At 35.1% G+C, this 27,478-nt stretch overlaps 1 long non-coding RNA gene across 2 annotated transcripts; it reads right to left on the bottom strand.

Moving 5' to 3' along the window:
- Positions 1-1,950: 1,950 nt before the first annotated feature.
- Positions 1,951-27,124, bottom strand: LOC127971778 (uncharacterized). 2 transcript variants are annotated; one of them, XR_008156915.1, is made up of 3 exons: positions 26,784-27,124; positions 2,451-2,550; positions 1,951-2,293 (listed from the first exon to the last, which is right to left on the bottom strand). It is a non-coding gene; the product is annotated as an uncharacterized LOC127971778 (long non-coding RNA). The 2 variants fall into 2 exon arrangements; XR_008156914.1 differs by lacking the exon at positions 26,784-27,124 and adding an exon at positions 18,409-18,523.
- Between the last annotated feature and the right edge of the window lie 354 nt (positions 27,125-27,478).

Raw genomic sequence — 27,478 nt, 5'->3', positions numbered from 1 at the left:
ACATATTAGACTTTATTTCAAGGGATTGACACTTAACTGACCAGAACCGAAAGAACACGATCATGTCATATTGCTTTTGTAGAATAAACAAGAGGTTAGAATGAATTATACATTTGCTACATCATTTATCTGATGTTTGCTGCACATTGTAACTTTTAGGAAGAGTCGCTACATGTATGTACAACCTTATATTACTTTAAAGAGCAAAACAGGCAAATTTGAATCAACTACTCAACATCAAGCTGTGTATGAATATGCATGTCTTAAACATGGCATCAAATGTTGGAAAAGAGGTTCTTAAAGGGGAGGTTGATTGCAATTTAATTAAAAACAAAAAGTTGAGTTAGTGTCTAATGTTGCTATTTGAGCATAAACAGTGCAATGCAAATATTGATATCGTCTTTTAAAATTATATCAGTTTGATGCCTACAAAAATGACTGATAGGGACTACATCGAGTTATTTTCTGGGTTTGTGATGTCACAAACCCATATATTTACATAAACCCCGCCCCTGGAAGCATGCAACAAAAGGGGTGGGGCCATGTTGCTCTGCTTTAGAGAAGAGGAAGAGTTGTTGCCATGCTGTCATAACTAAAGGTGCAAAAAATATATATATATTCATAGACGAATCACAATTCTGTAGTTTATTATTATATAAATAAATAAAGTTCATTATTATTACTAATAAAGCTTTAATCAGGATAAAACCATATTTTAAAAGCTAACAAGCAGTTGCATTAACAAATTAAAAAGTATCTAAAAGTATGAGACAACAACATACTAAAATCAGGAAATCACCAGAGCGTTCTAAGAAGAAGGGACAGAGTGAAGGTAAAGGTAATAAAGGTAAATCATGTGAAAAATTATGTTTTTTCTTTTTTTTAAACAAAGTATTAACACATGTTAGACTGCACCCCATAAACACAATCAAGCCTAGAAAAAAAAAAAAAACAGTCAGCCGGCCCTTTAAACAGCTGAACCAATTGTTTTGGTGATAGAAAGATCACAGCATGCAGCGCCTGTTGGTCAAAAGGGCATAAATGCAAAAAAAAAACACTTGTATAATGACACCCATTACTAACTAATTGCATGTTTTCATAAAAGTATATAAATTATATAAATTAAATGTTTAAATTAAATTACTTGAAAGTTAATTTTGATTAAAAAACTGAGCGGAGGATCAGCTAAAACCCATTAGACACTCATTTATGGATTGTGTTCCATCAGAATTTTGAACTGTTCTGAAACCACAGTTTGATAAAAGAAAAAAATTAATCACATGATTTGGCGTCTACTGCTTCGAAAACAAAAGATTTGCAAATGTTTCGATGCTTCATCAAGCAGTGTTTGTGCCCAATACTAGCATCAGAACTGGTTGGTGGAAGAGAATTAATATTTGCACTTAAAAATATATTAAAGAAAAAAGCCCTTCTGACATATTTTTATTACTTCTTACTTCTGACACATTATGTTAAAAATCAAATATGCCTTTGGTGACAAGCTCATAGTCCATTTTTTTCTTTTTGTGAATGTGAGATACATTTAAATCAGAATACACATAATGCACATGTAAACAAATCGAATATTTGATTGCAAACCTTTAGTGTATCTACTGATTTATTTTGTAATTGAGGAATTGAGATGTTTGCATGTAATCATATTAACTGAAAATAATGTGGAGAATTTCTGTCAGAAAACTGATACAAACCTTTTTATAAAACCCTTGTCTGTATCAGGACTCTCATCACATTCGAGGACAGAAACTAACTGTTGAGAAGGACAGGACAGAATAATAATAATCATAATAATAATTAAATAATAATAAATTTAACATGCATTTTAATTTTTTTTTTTCATAAATACCTCAGTGATTTATAATTGTTAGTTTATATTGTGCTTAAAATTCCATTTTAACAACTAACATCTTTTTTTTTTCCCATGGGAAATAACAGTATTAACATTCAGTACTTTAATGCATGTGCCAACACAAACAACACAGTGCTGTAAAAACATGCCACAGTATCCTCTGCAAATCAGCAGAAGACAAACACAGCATTAATGCCACTCATTCTCATAAGCCACGTGAAACCACAGAGATCCAGTCACAGTCCAGCTGTTCATAAGAAGCTTGTGTGTTTGTGTTTGTGCATACTCGTATGTGTGTGTGAGGACCAGACACACACTTCAAGCATCACTCATTCTTGCACACTTGAGAGGGATAGCGCGTAAGACATGCTGTCTCCTAAAACGCCAGTCTTCACTCATCTCCACAGCTGCTGTGCATTGTCCCTGCTGAAAGAAAAAAGCAGGACAGTCACTCTGGGAAAGCTTTGAAGCCTGCAGTGATCATAAACCTCTAAAACAGGTTTTTCTCCCACCGGACACCGTCGTATGATCAGTGATTTTTCAGCCCATTTCTGATAATTACAGAGCTACAGTATGTGCTCACACAAAACGCTGGTCTTTGATGTCTCTAAGGGACGGGCTGCCCGCAAAAAGCCTCACCGCAGCCTCTCTGCAAGAGCTGTTTGTTCCCCTCGGCGGTGTCACTGCGAATGAAAGACAATAAAGAAGCAGTCAGGACTGATGTATATACGGCACACGTGTGGGGAGAGCTAACAGGCCGTATGCTCTTGACACACAGAGCCATTAGACACAAATGCACAGTGACACGGCCATCTCTCTGCAGGCGGCCGCGCTGGAAATAAAGGTCATTTTCAGGTGCAGAAGCTTGTGATAGGCAGCATATGCCACTAATTTGGATGGTGACAGGGGCAACTGCAACCATCGTTCCTGTTCCTCATGACGTGTTGTTGGGAAAAAGTGAGCTCTGAGGGGAAAACAAATGACATTAGCCATGCTCGGTCTCTCCAATCCACCCGCTGTCTTTCAAAACCGTAATGAAAATGGTGGATGGATACTTATCATCTACAGGAGACAGGAACTGAAGGTAAACCACATACAATGTAATCTACAGTAGCCTTCAGAATTATAGGCAAAGATGAGAGAGAGAGGGGCAATAAAATTGTCAGCTTGATGTTAAGATGGAAATATAAGAGTAATCTTACCTCTTAGGGGTGCGTTTAAGACCCATTGACAACAGCAGTTTTCTTTCTAATGTTGATGCAATTCCTATTGAAGAGTAAAGTGGGATGTACCAAGGGCTCTTTTAAATAGACAGTATGCTTTAGTTATATGAGCTGTTGATGTGTCTGAAATCACATACTGTCTAAATAGGCATTACTTTCAATAAAGAACTTATTATGCAACCGTAAGGGGAAAAATATGTTCTTTATCTGTATATTAAAACCATTTCATGCATCGTGTTACTAATGGGATTGTAGTTCTTTGCATCATTAAAACCAGTATGTACACAGTCTAGTACCTTTGTCATTTTGTCTCATTTAAAAAAAAATGTAATTTTCTGCTGTTTTAATGTTTTAATCTTTTAACATTTTAATGAAGATCTTTAAAGAAATGAATGGAAAGAATACAGCACTGAAGGAGTGGATGGACACGGGACATCATTTTCTTGCTAGCTTGTTGTGGATGTTATTAGGTTTAGTCTTACAAGTGAGTCAATTTTGTGTTGCTTAGACTAGTCATAACTTTAAGTCAGCATGAAAACTTAAATTGGTCTAATCTGAATCCAAAAAAATAAGCGATAGATAGAATAAAACAGAAGGAGATACGCATCTCCAACACTGGATCTGTGATCATGTCACAAAGATTAATGGCATCGTGGACTAGACCAGACATCAGGAGATTTTAGACCACACACCATCTCTGTCCAGATTTATAGCTCTGATCGGAAACAGATCTCCAAATCCACACGAAAATATTCCCACTGACCCCGTGAATGAAGATTTGCTGTCCCCTGACTTAAACCCACCGAAAAACCTGAAGAAACCCAAAGGATCAGTCTCAGAGAAATGGTTTTTGTATTTTGTTGTTGCACTCAAGAACGTGTGGATTTCTTAGCTGCCATTATACTTGACTCGATTACATTTCAAATGAAGCACACCCACCGTTTTTAAAGTAAAATTTTCACTGGTCAACACAATGTAATTTACCCCCAACAACTCAGATCATGCTCTTGTGAATATTATTTCATCTTAAATTACGAGTGAGATATGAATCACTGACACAGGGATGCTGGAATCTATCACATAAACTTACACACAGTCAGCTATGAGCATGTCCTGAATGTCTACAGTAAAGAAAAACCCATGCCAACATGAAAAACATGCAAATCCACACTAAAATGCCTCCTGGCTCAACTTTGCTTCCCACTAAGCCATTCTGCCATTCAGTGAATTTGAAATATAATCAACTTAAAGATGCATTATGTAATATTGACAGCTAGCGATTGAAATAGGGGACTACAGTCCAAATAAAAATAAAAAATAGTAGAGAATCTTTGGTGTAACTTTCTGTGAAGCCCGTATTTATAATACATTATAAGGGTGTTCTTAAGGCATTAAATTGAAAGCATAATGCATTATAAAAACTCTCATTAGAGTATTAGTATGCTCAAGAATGGAAGAATATAATAAGCTGATTTACCTGACACTTATAATCAGTTTATCTGTTGATTGACCATCAAAATAAAGTGCTAGCATATATTTACTATACTAATAATAATGACCGCTAGTTGCTATGTAGTTACAGAGTTACTTATCAACAGCTGTCTAAAGGGTACCATTAAAATAATCAAACTAATATTACAACACAAATAGTTCAAAGCAAATGTGTCATATTAGACATTCATCTGATCTTATGACTGTTTGAGAGAAATTATTATTATTATTATTACTTCTTATAAGTGGCATGTGACCACTTTAAGTAAAGTAGCATCAGAAAAAATGGCAAGATATGAGACTTTTACAGTGCATTATAACTATGATAAATATAATCCATTGTAAAAGTGGATGCAATGTGTTCATTGTGTTATAAATCATCATACGCTTAAAAGCTATAACCACAATTAAGAAAATAATATAATATATTAAAAGTGCTGTTATGAATATTCATGAGATGATACAACATATTTTAAAGTTTTTTTTATAATGCATTATGCATTCATTGTAATGCCTTAAGAATACCCTTATAATGTACCCTTATGAGGGTTGCCAGATTGATGAAAGGCAAGAGGAATGAGAGCAATTAAAATGGAAGGTAATGAGCAGTGGGCGGAGCCACACAGATCAAAACAAAAACACACATTCAGACACGGAACACACATTTTAAAGTAGAATAACTGGCTGTGACATTGTTTATGGAGAAACAAGTGTGAATTTAGTATTATGAACTAGTTTTATGTACTTTTTTTTGTATTTTTATGCTATAATAGCTACAGTCAAAAAACTACATACAGCATCTTTAAAGAAACTAATTTAATGTAAATTGTAACTATAATTGATCATGAATTTGATTTGAGTGTGATCATGGTCAAAATGTATTGAGGAGGAGAGAAGGTAAGGTAAATTCTAGAAAGTAAATTGCTAAAAATAAATTAAATATATATTGTTACCTAGATATTACAAAGATAATGTTTTGATTATAACATTACTAAATTTAAATAACAATAATAATTAAATTAATTACTATTATATTAAATTACATGGAATTATTGCTTAAATGTATTATTGTACCTATACACATTAAAATATGTATATATATTTATATAACATTCACATACTTTGTTTCTCTATCTTCCTTACACACACACACACACACACACACACACACGTTTGTTTTTGTGAAAAGTGTGTTCATCCCATAGGTGTAATGGTTTTTATACTGTACAAACTGTATAATCTATGGCCCTTCACCAACCCTACACCTAACCCTCACAGGAAACCTTCTGCATTTTTACTTTCTCAAAAAAACTCATTCTGTATGATTTATAAGCGTTTTGAAAAATGGGGACATGGGTTATGTCCTCATAAGTCACCCTCTCCTTGTAATACCTGTGTCATACCCATGTCATTATACAGAGTTGTGTCCTGATATGTCACAAAAACATGCCCACGTTTGTGTGTGTGTGTGTGTGTGTGTGTTAAACCACTATACCCTAATAATTCTACTAACCTGGTGCTAATAGCATTGCAGTTACTTTGGTTTTCTTCTGTGTAATGTATTTTTAGCTACCAGCTGAGATAATAAGCTTTCACACAATAAGTAAACTTTCACAAAATCACTTTAATAAGTTAGCGACTGTCAAGAATGTGAATGTATATAACATCCCAATACAAAATTAACAAATTCAATTTTTATTTAATTTAAAAAGTTTTCCTAAGCCACTTTTGCATCATCTGCTTGTCATCTGACCAATCTTTAGTTTGACTATAAAAGGCAGCTCCTGCATAACTGCCATGTGTCTTGTATAATTAACAACATTCATGGCACGAATAATGAAAACACTGACCGCAGGAGAAGACACTGACCAGATTTTCTATAAACCTGCTGAGCTTGTGCTCCGGTGTCATATTTGTGTAGTTTTGAAAGCAGTAAGATGATGTGACAATGAAGATTTCAAGCTGAGCTGAAAACATCCAGCCAGACAACCTCACTTCTCAGCGACTGGCCTTCCAGCTATCTCTAGTCCGAAGATATCATCTGAAATTCATATCAATTCTAAGAAAGACCTAGAAACCACTGTGCTGTTCTTTCTGTTGTCCTCATGCAAACTCTAACAATAGATGCCGTTCTGCAAGGCTCTTTTTCTGTTGGATTATTCACTGTTATGACCATGAGAGAAAGATATGCTGGGAGACTGATGTCTGACATGAAGAGTTCTAAAATCTAAGGAAATCTGATCTCGATTCTTTCAGATATACTTAATAATCAAACTATCATAATAGTGTAATTTTAATGATCTTATCTGTAGAGTTGATATTGGTGAATTGCAGAGCTGCATGGTTTAAGCATATCCACATTGCTATAATCTAATGCTTTCTTAACTGCTGCTTTCTCACCGCTGTCATGTTTCTTGTATGTTTATTTTGCTATTAAGAAGAAAGCATGCAACACATTCACATATTTATCTAAAGTACATGGAAACTATCCAAAGCTCTTTTAATCCTAAAAAGACAAAACTATGGTTAATTTTCTTAAGGGATTTGTATTTGTATTTTTTCTCTGTTTTGTTTGTATAATCGTACTGCCTCAATGGCTCAGTGTTTTTAACTGTTTAATAATAATACCAATAATAATAATAAAAAATGAGAAAAACCATCCAAGTTCATCCAGTTCCAATCAAATGATTTGTGAATCTGCTCCAATGCCCCGATCTTAAATCATATGATTTGCGATACGCAATCTGAACGGAGTGCTTCAAAACAGTGAATCATTTATGACATTGACAAAATAAGAAATTATGTTTACAAAAAATATCCTTATTTCTATTCCAAAAATAACATCCAACACAATTCTATTAACATATTCAGCTGAGGCAGCCGGTTTACTGATAACTAGTGAAAAAACACATTAAAATGATGAGCTGCAGCTCAAAATACATGTTAGATGGAAATGTTGTGCATTATGATTGAGTTTGTAGCTTAATTCACTTTATTCAGTTGGTGACAGTTCAACATCATCTCATGCCATTGAAGTGAATGTCATTCATTATTTATCAATATATATTTTAGCACATATTTGAGAAATAATTGTTGTATCTGATTGTATATAGATTGTTTATATTGAGTGATGTAAATGCAAAAAAAAAAAAAAAAATATGAGAGAGGCAGTTGAAACACAAAACAGCAGATCAACAAAGTTCAAGAGGGTAAAACATTTCAAAATGCACCTGCAGACTATTTTTCCCATCAAATGATTCGCAAACCCGCTCCAAAGTCCTGATCTAAATCAAATGATTTCAAATCATCATTTCAGATCAGGAAGTGGAGCGTGGATCGCAAATCATGTATTTCTTCACTGAAGATTCCTTAAAAATACTTCATGAAAATGTTGCATTTTAAAAGTTTTCATTATGCAGTGAATGCTTTTGGACTCTCAAGATGTGTTTTTGTTAATTTTTTGTAAAGTGAGAGGCATACTTCATAATGTCAGCACACATATCATTAAAACAACGATTATGATATTATTGCAGACAATACTTTTTTTTTTTTTTTTTTTTACAATTTGAAATAATCTGTTCACACATCTCAGTCAGATTGTCTAACTTTTGTCCAGAATACCTCGCTATCTGGACCAGTCTATATCTGTGTCGCGTTAATCAGCCGGTGTGTGATTACAGATGTGTGTAAACAGGTTTTGACAGCTTCTCTGTCCAGCACACAAAGGCTTCAGGACACGGGCTCTCTCAGGTAATCACGGTCTCCTCTGACCTTTCTCTTGCTGTGTGCCATATTTTACATGCCAGAATACCTCAGTCTCCTCAGAGGTCAACTGTCCAATTACAGACAGAGTTTCACCTTAACCCTACTGAATGCCTTCATCCTTCATTCACACACAGCTCATTTATTGAGCTTCCCTTAATTAAAGCTGTAAGTTAGTGCAGTTATAAAAATAGCTCACTTTTGATTATCTCCCTTTATCTGGTCCTATTGAATTTATGTCATCTCGACCAGTGGTTCTATAATTAACTCCATAACTTTGAGTATCTAATGTCTTTTCAGTAATTCTGATTCTGATTTCACATGTTGGCCAGTAATAAAAAGAAATGTGTTTTCCCCTTACACATATTCAGTTGCACAGAGATTAATGTAGCCTTGGATTACCCAGAGACCATTGCAAAGTATTCTAAATCATTTATATAAGGCCAACACTAAACCACTGTCTGCACATCCTCCAACAATCCTTACTGCATTCTGTTGAGTGCTGGCTCACCACAAGCACTGCTCTTCATCATTATTCAAGATCAATATGCAAAAACATCTAAAGTAGTGCTGAAGTCAGTGAGCTCCAGGCCCCAGGGTGTTACAGCTCCTGCTCATCACAAGATGAATTCATGCATATCAAACCCAGAACATGCCATACTGCCATCATACATGAAGCCCAGCAAGCTCAATCCTGACACTAGCTCCTTTAAAATGATGATCTCTACATGCTGTTTACGGGCAAGAAAACTAACTGGAAGGGAAGTAAGGGGTGAAAGAGAAAGAGGAGACTTCAGCATGCTGAGGAGAAAGAGCAAGAGTGAGGCAGACACAAGCAAGCTCATTTAATTTCATTGAACGATATATTGACTCTGAATCACAATGGGGAAGCCGGCAGACCGCTGAGAATGCAATCTTCCACTATAGAGAGCTGATGCTGTTTACAGAGAGATGATATGCATCCGGCTGAAGAGATGCTAATGAGAGAGAAACTATCTAAAATAAGTCATATAGATGAAGATATCGGAATTAATTGTTTTAGCAAACATTTATTTGTGCATGCTTCTTTCTGCTGAGCCTTAAAAATCCGAAGCCATGCTGCGCTCAGACTAGACTAGAATCCCGCCAGCCAGGTTTTTTTTAGAACTATAAACACATTTGTTCTGTTTTTCGACATTCTATCTCGGCTGATTGATTCTGACAGTGCAAACACACTGCTGCTATTGAGAACCCCAACAAAATGAATTTTGCAGCACAGTGTGATATCTTCAATGTATTCATTCAGTTTGAAGCGCGTTGGCTCATGACCTCCTTATGGCAAACTCTGAAGCGCTCTAAACTGGCAGCTCGCCCATCTCTCCCACCACATTTTAAGAATATAGCATCTGACAGATTTGTGTTTGGTGCGATGAGAGAGACCCTCTGCTAAGGTCTTTCATGTGCCTGATGCCGGCAGGTGGAGAACACTCTGGTACTGCGGTAATAGACGCCCCACAGATGAATACAACTGGAAAAATCTGACTCTGTCTATATATTTTTAGCAAAACTCCAACATACCAATACAAAATTCACTGCAGCTTCCAGCTGAAATGAATACTAGTGGCACCAACACAATACCTTTTATATATTTTTACACACATTTGACAGTACTATGTTATGACCAGTTCTGTGTAGTAACTGATAACATGTAATCTGGATTACATACTATAATCAGGTTCCAAACATTAACTACATTAGGTGTGTAATCTAATGGATTATGTTACTAACTACATGGAATCAGTGACAGATTAAAATTTTGTAAGCAATCTGCCAAGCTCTGGTTATAACCTTAAAACCCTTTAACCACATTTGTCATCAATATTTGGCGTTTTCATCACATTATCAGCTCCATATATATGGCTTTTCTGTTGTAGTAAACTTGCTCTGTAGCACACCTGATATGGCTATGCACTTGCAGTGTCAAGAGCTCGGGTATGAGTCCCACAGTCATAACAAAAAAAAACTTAAAGATTTGTAGAAGCAAAATAAAATGGCAACATAAAATGTCTCATTTTGTTCAAGCTAGGTCTGTCCCTGATTAAAGATTTTTCTAGTCAACTAATAATTGTTAATTTAAGACAATAGTCGACTGATTGCACATTTAGGCCTATATTAAACCATAATGAGCCTATAGCCTATTCCATGCTCAAGTGCAGACATGAAGCTTGTTGCAAAGCATCTGCAAAAGTAATGACTTTGAATGTGTCCGAAAAAAATTGCAAGGAGATTTCTTAATTATTTATTGATAAACTAGTGTATTTTCAGTCAGTGTGTAAGCTGCAACGATGTGTAAAGAGGATGCTGGCTTGCCATCTCCGCAGAAATGCGCCTTTATGCATTACATAATCAAAGTGTTTTTTGTTTTTGATTTGAATTGGTTCATCTAAAAGTAGACATTTTAAGCTTTTTGCAGATACATTTCTCATGTTTCTGAGGTAAGTAGCCTATAGGCTGAGTTTCGGTGCTTTTTGTGACACGCTCCAGTTCACAGAGAGTGAGAGACTGCAGAAAGCACCTCCTGTTTATTTTCTTTATTTTACAAAAGCACAACATTTTTTTGCTATTTTTTGTGCATACAAATAAAAGTAGTCCCTTTACAGTTTGGAATGACACATTACTATTATATGTATGAGCAAACATTATTGTATGTTTTAATTTGATTCCACTGTTTTCAGGAAAAAAATCCCAGTGATCGCATGGGTGCCTCCATGTTATTCAGTAGCATGTAAACAGCTTCTGCACTTCACACGAACACTTGGAAATGCACCTAGTTAATGCTAGAATGAGCAGCTATGTGAAGTTGCCACTACTTGATAAGCCATATTTAGACTGATGAATGATAAACAAATGCTTGGATTTCCTGCCTGGTATACTGTAATTACCTCAAAGACTAGTCATTGACAATGTGTCCATCACAGGCAATCCTTTTTTCTGTAACTAAAAAGGTTTTCGATGCAAATGAGCCTTTCCAGTTAAATATTAAAGTGCCTTGTTAGCAAACATCCAGATTCTATTTATTAGATGAATTAGGTCCATTCCAATACCCCAAAATTTTCATCCACATGCTCCATTTGCATAGAAAATCCTTCCTGACCAAAGGTGTCTGGAAATAAGGTCTTTAAGTCTGTGTTACCACAGAGACCAGTTGGAAGCAAGTTGTAAATGTCTCATAAATCTTAAAAAGAAAGTGGATCACTTGCTCCCTTTTGGACTAGTTCTTCCAAGTCAGAGCATGCGTTATGGCATCAAATAATTATGATTTCTCTCTCAAATGGGAATCCATCCTTGCCATCTGTATGCATGACCTTGTCCATGTGAACATGGGAAACCTCTGCGTACACTATGGACCTTCTACTACCATCAATCAAAAGTTTTATAAAGAATCTTACCAAGCCTTTTTGGGACAGATTCTCTATCAACATCTCCTCTTGTTGTCAGGGAAGGTCCACTGCTAAACCCAAGGTCTCCAAACACTCATGTTCAATAACAAGCTACACACAACATTGTGGTAAACGCTGAAAGCCCTGAAGCTCAGTTAGTTACAGAGCCTGGAGCAAGTTTGTGCTTCAACATTCAGATAACAATGCACATCCGCCTCAAAACACTGCATACATAGGTATGTGTTTGCCATGAGCAAGGTGAAAACCAATTGCTCAAGCCCTATACCTTGTCTATTGATTGCCTGGTTTACTTTCCTTCACGGTTGCCTAGAGTTGTTGACATTTAAGGCCAAAATGTTGTTATACCACTATTTGTTCAACACAGATTGGTGTCGGGTTCAGAAATTAAGTTTTGTTAGCAATTATTTTGATGAGTACTAATCACAGTGGTTTTAAAACATCAGGTAATTGCTGTTGTTAACCATTAGAGGCAGTAATTGTTGGACAAAGGTAAATACGGGGGCCAAAACATCTTCAGCTTTCCCACTTGAAAATGCCCATAAGTACTAGTGTAAAAGCTCTTAAGGTGGAATGCGTTCAAACAGCAGCAAAGAGAGTAGTGTGGATAACTTGTAGATTATTGTGATGTTTTTATCAGCTGTTTGGACTCTCATTCCGACGGCACCCATAAAACACGTGATGTAATGCTACATTTCTCTGAATCAGATGAAGAAACAAACTCTTGGATGGCTTGAAAGTGAGGACTTTTTCAGCAAAGCTTATTTTAGACACTTAGAATTCTGCAAGCTGGTTGTTACTGTACCTTTAAAACCTTCAACACAAAATGCTCACATATGAAATTAATTAAAGTGTTTTAAAACCCACTGGTCGTGGGTTTGCAGTCAGGTCAAATTTTGGGAAAATTGAATTACTAAACAATCATCAGTTAATGGTTCAGTATAAGAAGCCGTGACAGAATACAAGTCCCACTTCCACGGCCAGAGAGGACATTACAGTAATTACCATAAGACTACAGCATTTCTGCTCTTTTTAGGAGAAGAAAAAAGCAGCTATAGATTTATCACATGGCTAATTGCAGTGGCGCTCACACCAATTACAGATTAATTACTCCTCATCACACACACAGCAACACATAAAAGGCACGGAGTACAACTCTAGTAGAACAACAGTTTGACCAAATTGCTCCGTTCTTCAGATTAAACATTAAATTGATCCTGAAAGAGGCTCTTGTCAGGTTAATGCAATTCCTCACTGGACTAATGTCAAACAAAAAACAAACCACATCATCATTAGTCTCTGTGAGAGGGATACAAAATTACAAATTAAAAAATATTTACACAATCAAACCACATTACCTTATAATGTGATAAAACACAACAGGGCTAATAATATAGTCTGTTACTGGTTATAGATTACATCATGAAAATAGTTGGTAAAATGATCTAGGTTATTATTTTAGGTAACAAATTCTGACTACTTTTTAAATTATTTTTATTAAAATTTTTTATCTAATTTGTTTTAAACTTTGATATTCGTTGATTAAAAAAGCATTAAATGCATTAAACTTTAATTACTTCTAGGTTTACCAGACTACTGTTAATGTTTGAATAAAGTTGATAAAAAGCTGATAATAAATGTAAAATAAAAATAAATTATTTTATATAAAAACATAAACCCGATCTCTAAAAATAGAAATACTTTTGGTTTACTTGCATCTCTATGGGACATTAATTGACAGAAAGAACTGCGAACATGCAAATGTCTTGTTAAATTATTGAAATATTAACGTCCTCATGGATTTTCCATAAAATATTTTATGTCAAAGGGGTTTGGCTGATAATTTTTCTGGGAATCCCTGTATTACATGGACAAGCATTTGCTTTTACACATCTAAAGTTTTCAAAGCTAAACTGTATGACACACACTAGGAATTTTAGAAATTAATCTTTAGAAAAATAATTTGGCAGAATCAATACATTATGAACAATAATATGCAATCATGTAATCCATAAAAAAAGTAACTGTAATCTAATTATGAGTATTTTAAAATGTAATATAATCTATTTATGATTACTTAATTTTTGTAATCTGATTACATAATCCAGATTACATCTAATCAGTAACTAATAAACCATGTATGAATCCATATTCTACTGATTTGGGCTTACTACTGAAACCAATGCAAAAGTAAATTTCTCAAATGACAATAATCATTATGATTATATATATATATATATATATATATATATATATATATATTAGGGGTGTAATGATACGCGTTCGGTACAACGCTTTCGGTTCGGTACGCGGTACGCATTATGTATACCGAACGGTTCGTTGGAGTAATTAATTATATTTGAAAAAAAAAAAAAAAAGAGAGAGAAAGAAATATAATGATATGCGTTCAACAAGGTAGCCCAATAACCCAAACAACGTAACAGGCAACGCCCCTGACACTCCCGAAGAAGAAAAAAACACCATCTTATATGTTTATGTTAGGCTACTCAGCAGGCGCTCGCTCACTCAGTACGCGCTGAAGGCTCGTTGCAAAATAGCCAATGCGTTTAACAGACTAGAAATGAGAAGATCCTCCAATAACCAACAGGTCTGGTGTTTGGGTGCACTTTGGATTCCCTTTAAGCTATAATGGTGATGGCAAGAGAGTGGTGGATAAAAAAACAACGGTATGTCGCATCTGCAACATGACAGGGTACACCAGCGGGATTACAAAAAAAAAAAAAAAAAAAAACAGCGGGAATATCTGGGATATATGCGTCAGTACTATCTGGGAAAAGACGAAAAAAAGGAGAAACATGCACGCAGCAAACTATCCCTGCAGCATTTAGACACTATAGCTTACAGGGAATCCAACCCAAACACCAGACCTGTTGGTTATTTTAGGATCTTATATTTCTGGTCTGTTAAATGCATTAGACATTTTGCAACGAGCCTTCAGCGCGTGCTGAGTGAGCGAGCGCCTTAGGGGCCGTTCACATATCGTGCCTAAAAACGCATGGAAAACGCTAAGCGCGTCTTTCTCCTCCTTTCCAAAGCGCTCGGGCAGAAGCGCTCATGAGGCGTCTGTCTTTGCTAAGCAACAATGACGTGCTCTCTCCATGAGACGCGGAAATTTCAGCGAAGGATAAATGGATTTGCAGCTCTAAAAATCGCTTGCAGTAGCTCTGCTACTGAATTTATTTCAAAATTGCAATCCATATACAACTATGATCAGCTGATCCTTCATCTTGGCTGAGCTCTCAACGTTGTTACGGGAAAGGATGAAGCTGATTGGTTGGTTCTTGTCACATGACCCGCGGTGCGCTTGCGGCATTCTGAAAAGTTGAGATGTTTTTACATTTTGCTGTATCTAAAACGTATCGAACCGAACCGAACCGAACCGTGACATCAGTGTATCGTATCGAACCGAACCGTGAATTTTGTGAACCGTTACACCCCTAATATATATATATATATATATATATATATATATATATATATATGATTTAAATATGTAACTAATTTGAGAACGACTAAATTAAAATTGGCTGCCAAAATTAATACTGCTGTACGGTTAATTAATAATTATCTTATTGCTAAAATGTCAAGATTTCATTAATTAAAATACTTTAGAATTTCCTGAACTTTTAGTCAACTAAAACTTGACAAACTAAATAGGATTAGGTTGACTAAATAAGATAAAAACTAACAAGGAGATTTAACACAGAACTAAGACTAAAATTTAAAAAGATGACAAAATTAACACTATTATGCCAAACTCTCCATGTCATTAGACAGTTAATTTTGTCCATGTAATTAAACCGTTTATGCTAATGAGTCTAAACACTTGCTGCTATCAGGGATGGAAGCAGGATTCATTTGAGGTTCGACAAAGAAGTAAAATGGAACTAAACTAATGAATAAATGAATACATTTATGGTCAATTCTATTGTGCAGCAGTTTCAGGCTCGACTCAGACTTAATGACTTTCCTGTTATGAGAAGTTATGATGTCTAATGATTTTGAGTGCTAAAAACAAGAGATCATCAGGGTCATCCCAGCTCGGGCTGTTGATTTAATCCAGCTTCAGAGGGAAATCAATTAAATGTGGTGTTTAAAAGATTTTCAACCTTATTTGAGAATACACAGGAGGGGACTCAAGCATAATTAACTGCTAATTTTAATTTGTATTGATTTAATTACATTATTTATTAAGTACCCTCAGATTTATAATTTTTATTTTTTATTTTTTCAAACAAAAAATAATGGGCAAGAACATTTTAAAATGAACAAGCATTGAATTAAGTCAATGGGCTAATTACTGTACAGCCCTCGGGTCAACATTTAATAAATCACTCTTAGCTCTGATACAAGAAATAAGAGAACTAATAAGAGCTTGGCATAAATAATAATAAACAGACTCCACTATATTATAACACAGGTCAGGTTAGTGTTAAAATGCAAACTTTTGCACATGTACGCATTGCATGTGATGCACATACTTGCTTTGGTGATCATAAATCAAGCATGCATCTCCATCACAGTTAGCAATTTGTGAAATATTACCAAATGATAAATCTCTGTAAGACTGGCGAACATTTGTTGTAGTGTAAAGACTCCATCTGGATTGGAGGTTTCGAATGAAGAGTTGTCAAAGCCAGTACAAGAATATGAACAGATCCAGAGAAATGTACATAAAAACCTCTGGATATTGACTAGAAATGCAAAGCCGACAGATAAGACAACAAAGCCAGGCTGGATTCTCTTCAGCTGAGCTCTGTGGAGTTTGACTTGAGATGCATGTCACATCCTGAAGATCTGAGTCCCAGCTACACGATTGCAAAGTGTGTCCGGTCTCATTACAATTTCATTACAAGAAGCAGAACAGGGAATTCTAGCAACTTCCGGTTGATGCCGCAGAATAAAGCCAGTCTAGGACCAGTTTTCCAATCTCAAATCCAAATCTTAATGCATTAATAATTACTAGGCAAGGCAAGGCAAGTTTATTTACATAGCACATTTCGTACACAACGGAAATTCAAAGTGCTTTACATAAAAGAAAGTAAAATAATCGTGAAGAACAATAATCACAAAAATAAAACAAGCAATTTAAAAACTTTGAAAATTATTTTAAAATCAACTTATTTCAAATGAATTTAAAACAGTTAAAAATAGAAAATGATTTAACGTAAAATACAGTGAGAAGGGAAAATATGTAAACACAAGTGTGATTTGTAGATTAAAACATATTATTTTAGTTCATGAATTAAAAAAATAAATAAATTGAAGATTAAAACATATAATTTAGTTAATATTTTTCTTCAACTGTTTTGTATCTGGATTATGTGTAACCTCGTAGCTGCCACTGAATATAAAATAAAACGATAATTGTGAATTTTTATCTCACAATTTTGTGACTCTTTTTTTTTCAGAACCGTATGATATAAATTCACAATTGCAAGCTATAAAGTCAGAGAGCATGAAATTTTTTTTGGAAAATATCAGTCTTTTTTTCTCAGATTTGGAAGTTGTAACTCACAATTGCGAGTTTAAATCCCATAATTCGGAGAAAAATAATATCATAAAAAAGTATCTTCCAAATTGCCTTGTTATTTTTTATTCAGTGACAGAAACAGGTTTCCACAGGATTAAGGAGTTAATCTTAACTCTTTAATTTTCAGTCCAAGTGATATATTCTACATAGCAACGCTAAACTGCCTGAATGATTGTATTATCACAAAATGTAACTATTATTGTCCAGCTGTAATCTGCTAAATGTGGCTATAAGTCATGAAGTTATTAACATTAAAATGAACACTTTCTAGGTTTTTAACACTTTCACTTTTATTTAGATATATAGATAAAATGTATGCAATGTATGTGTGTGTGTATAAATGTATATATTTCATCAGCCTTTACTCCAATTTATGTAATTTATTATAAAATCCTGTCTGTTTACTTAAGTAACAGATATAGGTGTCATGCCATAACATTTTTAAACGACTGACTTTACATTAAATGTGAATTTAACATTGAAAGTTAATATGATATGAAAATTGCTACCAATCTTTCATTGTTCAGAAAGAGAGCAAATAACATTTACATTATTAAAGATAATTTTCACTAACAGTCTAGAGTTCAATCACTCTCAAAAACTCCCATTATAATCACTTAAACTGTTAACACTGTGAAATCAATATCTTATAGATTCGTATACATATCTGCACTTTGTTGTTTCTGACGAGAGAATTCGCCAGAAAGAGGTATTCAGTCAGTGAGCGAGTGAAGGAAGCATCAGCGTCAGCGATGACTCATCTGAACGCCTCTGATTGGCCATTGCATTCAAAAGCTCAACAGAATCTTGTGTGATTGGTTAATGCGCAGCGCTGTAAAAACGCGTTGTCTCTGGCTCAGCGCCAGCAAGCGACCATAGATCTGAATTTAGCAGCTGATGATATGACTCGCTGAACATACTCGTATTAAAATTAATAAAATCTTAATCGGCTATTTTTTGTCTCTTGGATGCTGCATTCAACTTGACTCCCCTCTTTTATAAGCCACACACGTATAACAAACTAATGTCACAGTGGTATCGTGTACTGTAAGTGAATGTAGCCCAAGTTATTACCTGTTGAACAGTAGACAGCACACGCGGTGTTCATCTAATAAGGATCTCCATCGCAAGCAAATAATAGCCTTTGCAGATTAGCCACGTTTTCAACGCTGCTGATGTTAAACGTTACAACTCTGAGTGAATCGCTTCAGACGCTCAGCGCGTGCGGCAGGGAACTGAACGAATCATTCAAACTGATTCATGATCCGATTCACTCGTTTGATCAAGCCTTTGAACAGAATTGACTCAAAAGAATGAATCATTCGCGAATGGTCATCGCTCATTGTCCAGAGAAATGTAGACGCGCGTTTGGAATAAACTGAAGCATTTATAACATTTATTGCATTGAAATTAAGTAACGAGAGGAGCGTCGCCCACAGTAACGAAGTAAAGTACAGATTTTTCCCCAAAAAATTACTCAAGTAAGAGTAAAAGTATCCATCTTTAAATATACTCCAAAAAGTTTTAATTACCCCCAAAAATTACTCTAGTAAATGTAACGAAGTAAATGCTCTGCTCATCATGGGCTATAGTCTGTGTAATTAACAATACATATTAATCTGGAGGTGGGAAATATCATACAATAAGCAGAATGACCTCTTTGACCCCTTTGGATGGGATGCATGGCTCTATAGATGGCAAAAAATAAATAAAATAAATAACACAACAAAAATACGGATATGCATCGATATACAACAAATATGCACCAAAGCCTTGAATGTTGCATCTTCTAATTAGCTTTTTATCTTTCAATCACAGCAAGCTGCTAATTAGTCTATTAAAAAGTCTCAGGCCACTTTAATTATTAATAATTACTTGAAAAGCACTGCAGCTACTGTAAGCATATAATTCAGATGAAATCAAGGTGTGAATTCATTTAATAAAAGACCAGGACTCTTAAGTGTAATTCAAGATGGGTAAAGTCTTGATGGGTAAAAAAAAAAAGATTTCAAAATGAGGTTTCAAATTTATATTGCTTTATTCAAAAGCCTTGTTTTTTTCCCCCTTAATTCCTGTAAAAGCTCTTCACAAACTCCAGATGGACAATCCGAGACATGATATTAACAAGGTCTTTCTAACAATGCTCTATGATCCAGTGCCCCGTGTGTTTACACAAATTATTTTTTCTCCGTCTCTCTTCTGGCTGGATTAAGGGAATAATTAGTTTTGGGTTCCGGCTCGGTGGCGGTGTGGCACATTTCCCCCGCGGCGACACAATTTAGGATGTGTGTGTTTGTGTGAGGAGCTTCAGAGGGAGACAGCAGGAGAAACAGGATCTGACAGCACTGCTGGAGCAGCATCTTCTGAGCTCGAAGACCAGAGGAGCTTAATAGAGAGCGGACATCAATAACCAACACAAGATTACCAAACATCCACCCAACCCTTTACCACACAATACCAGACATCCTAGACACACAGTGTCTTCATTACATTAACCCATCATCAATCTGCATTCAAAATAACAGCAGCAGACTGATTGAATTCGGCTGATTACACCTGAGAATTAGTCATTCAGAGCACAATCATGTAAAAACAGGAATCAAGATTGTAATCACGGCACATTATTAAATATGCAAGGAAAAGGATGTGCTATGAAAAAGATGAAGAAAAGTTTTATGTAGCACAATAGTCAAATGATTAACCACTTATTTGTTGCCGTAATAGGAGCTAATAATGAGAATGTTCCTTTATTTATTTATTTATTTATTATATTTTTAGTAACATATTTTAAAGTGTCAGTCCTGGCACTTCATGACCAATGAAAAAAAAAAAAAACACTACTTATCTTCGTTCTAAAGCCAGAATAATTTGTGGGATTTTTTTTTTTTTTTTTTTTTTTTGGTGAAAGAGGTACTGGGTTAAAATATCAATACAAGGAAAATTGTAACTAAATTTTACATGCAGTGAAAAAAAAGAATTGTGATTAATTAATGGGTGGATTTCATTACATTTTATCAGTTAATAGGTTTATTTCATTGCATGTAATGATAATTTTTTTATTTTTATAAATTTAATGCTTAACTTTTTATATATAATTATTTTGATGCATATACATTTTTACGCATATATACTAAGCATTATCAACATATATATATATATATATATATATATATATATATATATATATATATATATTGACTGTGTTAATAATAGTCATATCATTAATTAATTACAGGTAAATTAAGAAACTTATTTTTTATTTATAGTATATTTTTATTAGATTTACTGTCACTTTAAACTATTACATTTAAATTAATTATTCATTTATTGTTAAATAATTTCATTGTTATGAAATTTATAGCAGCTGAAAAATGACTAATACTTTATTATAAGTAATAGTAAATTCACAAAACTGCATTCGTAAAAATAAAAGTGTATAAATAAATCCTTTCAAAGGCTGTCGATACATTCATATATGTTTATAAACATACAAAATGTAAATGTAAACAATGCATATATGAACAAGCCTGTAAGATCATGCTAAATAAACAAGCTTAATTTTCTAAATTACTGAGGCACACACTTTTAAAGAATCCACTTGCACATTGAATGCATGATCCGTCTGTGCTCAGGAATACTCTCAGAAAGCCGAATTCACTACAGTTTCATTGTGTTACATCAAAGCCTGTGATTGCAGTGCTGGAAATCTTATTGAAACGAGCACAATAGCCTCAGTAAAATGTCAAGATCCTCATCTTAGCATGAACAATGGCTGTACACTGCTGATGCTCCCCTATTAACTAAACCCATTGCTTTCACATCACTAATACTCATGTGGGTATCCACTTCACTTCCTAACAATTACTGCAGGACTTCACCGGTCACTCAAGGTCCTGCTCATTTCACCTTCTGAAGCAGCAATTCCAGTGCTAACCTTCACAGTGCACAACAACAACGTCTTTTCTAATGGTAAAACATTAAAAAAAAACTTCTGTATATAACTATAGTGTCTGACAGCATCATCAGAGACGCGGGTTAACATAACAATGTTAGTTGTTCTGAGAACTGCAACTACTCTCTAGACAAACATGCAATTTGAGATTTTTGAGTTCGCTCAACTATTGTAATTATGTTGTCAGCTTTGATTTGTGTGTTCACTAAATGCTGAATGTCTCCTTAAGCCTGAAAACTCTTGAGACAGCAATTGCAGATCTCTTGTTCAGCACGTTTTCTGTTAGTAACACTGCAGCAAACCTTGCCATCATTCAAGCTCATCATGGAGCTTGTTTTTTCTTCTTGTAAGGTGAAGAGGACATCTCACAGTGTTTTTCATCTCTGAATGACAAGACGTCATGCAACATGATGTTTATTGAATAAGAAACAGACACTGCATCTTGCATCTTTCTCTATTTATGTAGACAATTATTAAACAAACTATAGTATGTTTGTATGTCTTAAAATGTCGCTTTCATTGAATTAAAAAAAAAATATGTGTTAGTTTACAGAAGTTTAATGTTTTGATAGTGTATAATATGATATAATATCCTTATGAGGATAAGTATCCTACTGGTATTATAGGAACCAGGATTGACAATAAGCCTATTTATGATGCTAATTTAATTTCTTTCTTTCCCCATGCAATATAACAGCAAATTAAAAGAGTAAAGAAAACAACTACTCTAACTCATGCTAATACGTTTGCACAGCTGAACCTATGAGAGTTTTAATTGGCCAGTATTTAATTTGAAGAAAGACATTCTCAACACTCAACACTGGGGCAGTCTGTACTTTAAGATAAACTGTTCAGCAACAACATTAAAACCACTGACAGCTGAAGAGAATAAGATTGATTCTGTCATTACAATGGCAGCTGTCAAGTGTTGGGATGGATTAGGCAACAGTACGTTTTTTAATTCATTGTGTTGGAAGCAGGAGAAAAGGGCAAGTAAAATGGCCAAATAGTGATGGTTACACAATCAATGCTATAGCAGCTGGGTCAAAGCATCTCTATACGACCGGTCTAGTTGAGTTTTCCCCGTTTCAAGTGGTAAGTACCTAAAAAGAGGTGCAATCTGTGAACCAGCATCAGGGTCTCGCCACATTTAATGCACATGGGGACCAAATGCTATAGTCTTCCTGATCTCAACTCAACTGAGCATTTATGAGATGTGCTGACCTATCCGATCCATGGAGACTCCACCTTGCACCTTGCTGGATTTAAAGGATCTTCTGCTAATATATTGATGCCAGAAACCACAGGAAAGGTTCTTGAGGAGTGCAAGCTATAATGATTCAGCGTTTGATAATAATGTTACCAACCTTAGCACGGTAAGCTCCTTTGTTCCAAACAAACAACTAAAATCAACACAACATGGCCTCTACAGGATCTGGCTTTCCAACACAAAGTCATATTTGATTCCTGTCCATGGTGACTAATGAACAGAAGAGTTCTGGAGCTCCCTTGAGTGAGCCAGCACTCCTAGCGATTGGCTATTTGCTAACGAACCAGGCTGTTAAAGCTGTTTATAGGGGACTTAATGTTCTTTATTTAATCGCACAGTGTATGCTTTTATGCAAATGAATCTTTACTAAACAAGCAGGCTTGGCAAATATAAGCACAGCTGGACCTTTCAGTGTGTTACTGAGCTTGTTAAAGTAGAACAGGTGGTTGATCCACAACTTTTTGGTTGGAACAAGCTGCTCTCTTTAAGATGAGACAGGCCCGAGGCGAGATACACTGGAGCACAAAGGTTCTTTAGGCTATTATTCATTCATATATTACATTATTATGCAACATTTTGTCTTTGTAATTAAATTATTGTTTGTAGTAACTTAATATCACTTTTTAATCACATATACATTTTCTAACCCCCATATCTTGAATTTTGTGATCATTCATGCACATGCATTCATAAATGCATTTGAATACACCGAATAATGCAGTTACCCATTTTGTTACATCCTAAGACGTATGTCATTGTTGCTGTTAATACTGTGTGTTAACTCCGTATGTAACATGAGGAAGTCAGGGAAGAGACATGTTGTTGATGTTTGCTAGGTAAGTTAGATTACTTTGTTTTCAGTTAGCATCCCATTTTTGTTTGTTATTTTGACCTTAACCCCCTCCTGAAGCTACAAGCGACTTATTCTTTCTTAGAATAATTTGAGTCAATTTGGGAGTTCGTAGCGGGTTCGTGAATCATTTGAGTCAGTTTGGGGTTCGCGAATCATTTTAGTCTGTTCGGGAGTTCGGAGCGGGATCGCGAATCATTTGAGTCAGTTTGGGGTTCGCGAATCATTTTAGTCTGATCAGGAGTTCGGAGCGGGATCGCGAATCATTTGAGTCAGTTTGGGGTTCGCGAATCATTTTAGTCTGATCAGGAGTTCGGAGCGGGATCACGAATCATTTGAGTCAGTTTGGGGTTCGCGAATCATTTTAGTCTGATCAGGAGTTCGGAGCGGGATCACGAATCATTTGAGTCAGTTTGGGGTTCGCGAATCATTTGATTCTGTGCGGGAGTTCGGAGCGGGATCGCGAATCATTTGAGTCAGTTTGGGGTTCGCGAATCATTTTAGTCTGATCAGGAGTTCGGAGCGGGATCACGAATCATTTGAGTCAGTTTGGGGTTCGCGAATCATTTGATTCTGTGCGGGAGTTCGGAGCGGGATCACGAATCATTTGAGTCAGTTTGGGGTTCGCGAATCATTTGATTCTGTTCGGGAGTTCAGAGCGGGATCGCGAATCATTTGAGTCAGTTTGGGGTTCGCGAATCATTTTAGTCTGATCAGGAGTTCGGAGCGGGATCACGAATCATTTGAGTCAGTTTGGGGTTCGCGAATCATTTGATTCTGTGCGGGAGTTCGGAGCGGGATCACGAATCATTTGAGTCAGTTTGGGGTTCGCGAATCATTTGATTCTGTTCGGGAGTTCAGAGCGGGATCGCTAATCATTTGAGTCAGTTTGGGGTTCGCGAATCATTTTGATTCTGCTCGGGAGTTCGGAGCGGGATTGCGAATCACTGATGCATTTTTTTTTTAGCAATCGGCCTTTAGATCTAGGATTCTGCATGCTTTAAATCAGATATACAAATGATGTAGCTTGAAGAATAACATTTTTATATGAATTAACAACAGAGAGAAAGTGAGAAACTGCATGTGTGAATAATGTTTGTGTGAAATGGATGAGTGCCTCTTTGTTACTTATTTCATATTCAGTGTGGAATACCCCAAGCACATCTCTCACATGATGAATTTTGTTGAGCAATACCTGTTTAAACTCTCCATAAGCCAGAAAATAAAACTGTCTGTCCCAGTGCTCAAAATGTATAATCAATTATCATATTTCGTGAATAGTGCTAATGTAAATTTGTAAATATGAGGCGATTGATGTTATTCTGAAATGCTGATCTGAATTTGAATCTGTAATTACAATTCTTTATGAGTGATATTAATGTAAATTTGTAGATTTGAAGTACTTGATGTTCTGAAATGTTGATCTGAATTTTAAATCTATGTATTCACATTCTTCATGAGTGATATTAATATGAATTTGTATATTTGAAGTACTTCTATTTCTGTATTTTCCATTGTGAGTTATATTAATATGGATTTGTAGTTTTGAGGTGCTTGATGTTGTTCTAACCCTGATGGGAATTTAGATGAATCTGTATATTTGCATTATTTATTAGTGATAGATTAATGTAATTTTATAATGGACTTATTTTGTAATATGTAGATGTAGGTGAAACTCTATTTTCATTATTTATGAGATTTTTTAAGGTTCTATATACAACCTTTTCTTCTAAGAGTGTAGTCTTTTCACAGATATCCAGTCTTGCTCACATAATTCCCTTGGAACCGAATCGGTTTTGGTTGTTTTTACAGCATCACTTGGTCCCGAGTGATGCTTCTTTTTGTACCCCTGGGTTTGCTCTTCCAAAGGGATGTGTCTTTGACAGGTTCAACCATTCACTCTTCCCACATAAGAGACACATTCTTATGTTTTCTATTCTCCCATTCTTTCTTCCCTTTGGCACTGAGGGGACAAAAATGAGCAATGCAGCTGTCAAAAAGTTCCATGAATGCACGTCTGGCCTGCTTCCTCTGTGAAATCGAAATCTTTGTGTAATGTCTATCAAACAGCAGGTGTAAGACAAGCTGGTGTAACAGAATGACAAGCAGATCCATTTAACACTTAAAACAGAAGAATCTCTCATTAAACAAGAGGGAAAGATGTATAAGTGTAAGCGCTGCTCGGAGAAAACTTGACATCCTTCTTAATAAAAAAAAACGTGATTGCCTTTAATCTATTCTATCTCTTTTTGAAGTCAAACACGTCAAAACTCAACTGGCAGTCACATGCTCCTCTGTCTGATGTTGCACAACTACTCAAATGTCAAGGTAGAAATAATATTGGCCTTATAGTAAACAAAAGCTGTGGAATCATATTTGTTTGTTTACTTCAGCCGCAAAAGAAGACGGAGAAAGGTTAGACGGTATAATACAAGGAATTGTTTTCTTTTGGATTGTTTCATTTTTGGAATTGTTTTCCAGTGATACTTTTAAAAAGTTATACTTTTTTGGCTCTTATTTTTCTATACGTTTGACATGCTGTACATGAAAATCACATTATTTATTTTGTGTATCATTAACAGCACTCATGAAAAAGATAATGCAGACAGCTTATACATGCCAATCTGTTGTCATTTGTGCATTAAAATTATGCTACATGCATAATACTGAGCTAACAACAGAAGTTTTACTTTTTACACAATGGAGTATTCCAGAAAGGACCAGAATATTCCAGAATGTTACAGAAACTAATAGAATGTTCCAATCATTCCAAAAGCAAAATATGTTTAATTTCTTTTTTTTTTTTTTTTTTTTTTACAAAAACATCTCTGTACTAAACCAGTGTTTCATAATTTATGATAGAAGTTATAAAATTGACAACCTTAATATTTACCAAAATATTAGTAACAAAAATAAACCATAATAAAATTACGTAAAACAATTTTTTTTCAAATTTTAGCAAATTAAAACAAAGATATGTAGCCATCAAGCATTTTCAGTTAACTAATTTGCATACTCTTTGCTGCAATTATAATTTTGATATAATAATTAGGATCCTTTTTCTTAAATTTTTTTCAAATATTATAGCAATTAACTGATATAAACACTTAAAAAAATGTTCTCTCTCTCTCTCTCTCTCGTTTAAAGCAGACTCTCAAAACAGAAGAGAAAATAGAAGAGAACAACATGTTTATGCTCTTTATGCCTGTTTTGTGTGTGAATGCATTTCATAATAAGGTGGTTGATCTTTGTTTTGTTTGCACAGTCATTATGGTGTTTTAATTGAGGTATAAGTGCCTGGCACACTGCTGTTTATAATAGTCACATCTACAGTACTTCTATTCATAACAAGAGAAATTATTATTCAAGAGACCTACCTATTCATGATGCCTTCCATTGCCCGTGAGTCAGTCATCATTTCATGCAGGACATGAAGGATTCCTGAGAACATAAGAAAAAGGATTTGGCTGGTGTGAGACATGCAAACGGTGATGACACAGGTGTGTATATATGGTAACACTCTCTGAGACTGATGTCAGAGCGTTATTACATAGTGTTGGCATGCAAAGAAGAGGAATCTATCAACAGCAGCCAATTATAAAAGAAAGAGGAGAGATGCATTAAGGAAATGTCAGGACCTCTGGACCTCCAGCTCATCTTATCTGTCATCAGGAGCCATGTGTGACAGCATGCTCTCCTCGTCTTCATCATCATCATCATCATCCCAACAGAGGAGGGAAAAAAAGCATAAACCCCACATTCTGCCTGTTGAAAGCTTCCTGAAATATAAAGGTCCCCTGACAATTAGTGTATGTGTGTGACTCGGGTTTGCCTTTCTATGTCTGAATAGCAGGACATGGATTGAAGGTTGTATGGCTTTTTTTTCCTGATTTGAGGGGTTGTGAAGAGCAGATACTGAAAAATGAATGAATGCCATTGTATTAGATAGAAAAAAGGTTAAACCAAATGACATTAATTTTACAGAAATACACCACAAGCACACTTTTCAAGCAAACCATTGATGTAGAAACAATTTTCATTCAGAAATTGACAGTAAATTTCAGAATTATTT

This window comes from Carassius gibelio, chromosome B14, assembly GCF_023724105.1.
Source record: "Carassius gibelio isolate Cgi1373 ecotype wild population from Czech Republic chromosome B14, carGib1.2-hapl.c, whole genome shotgun sequence".
Classification (NCBI taxonomy): Eukaryota; Metazoa; Chordata; class Actinopteri; order Cypriniformes; family Cyprinidae; genus Carassius; species Carassius gibelio.
This window is presented reverse-complemented; position numbering and strand designations above follow the sequence as displayed.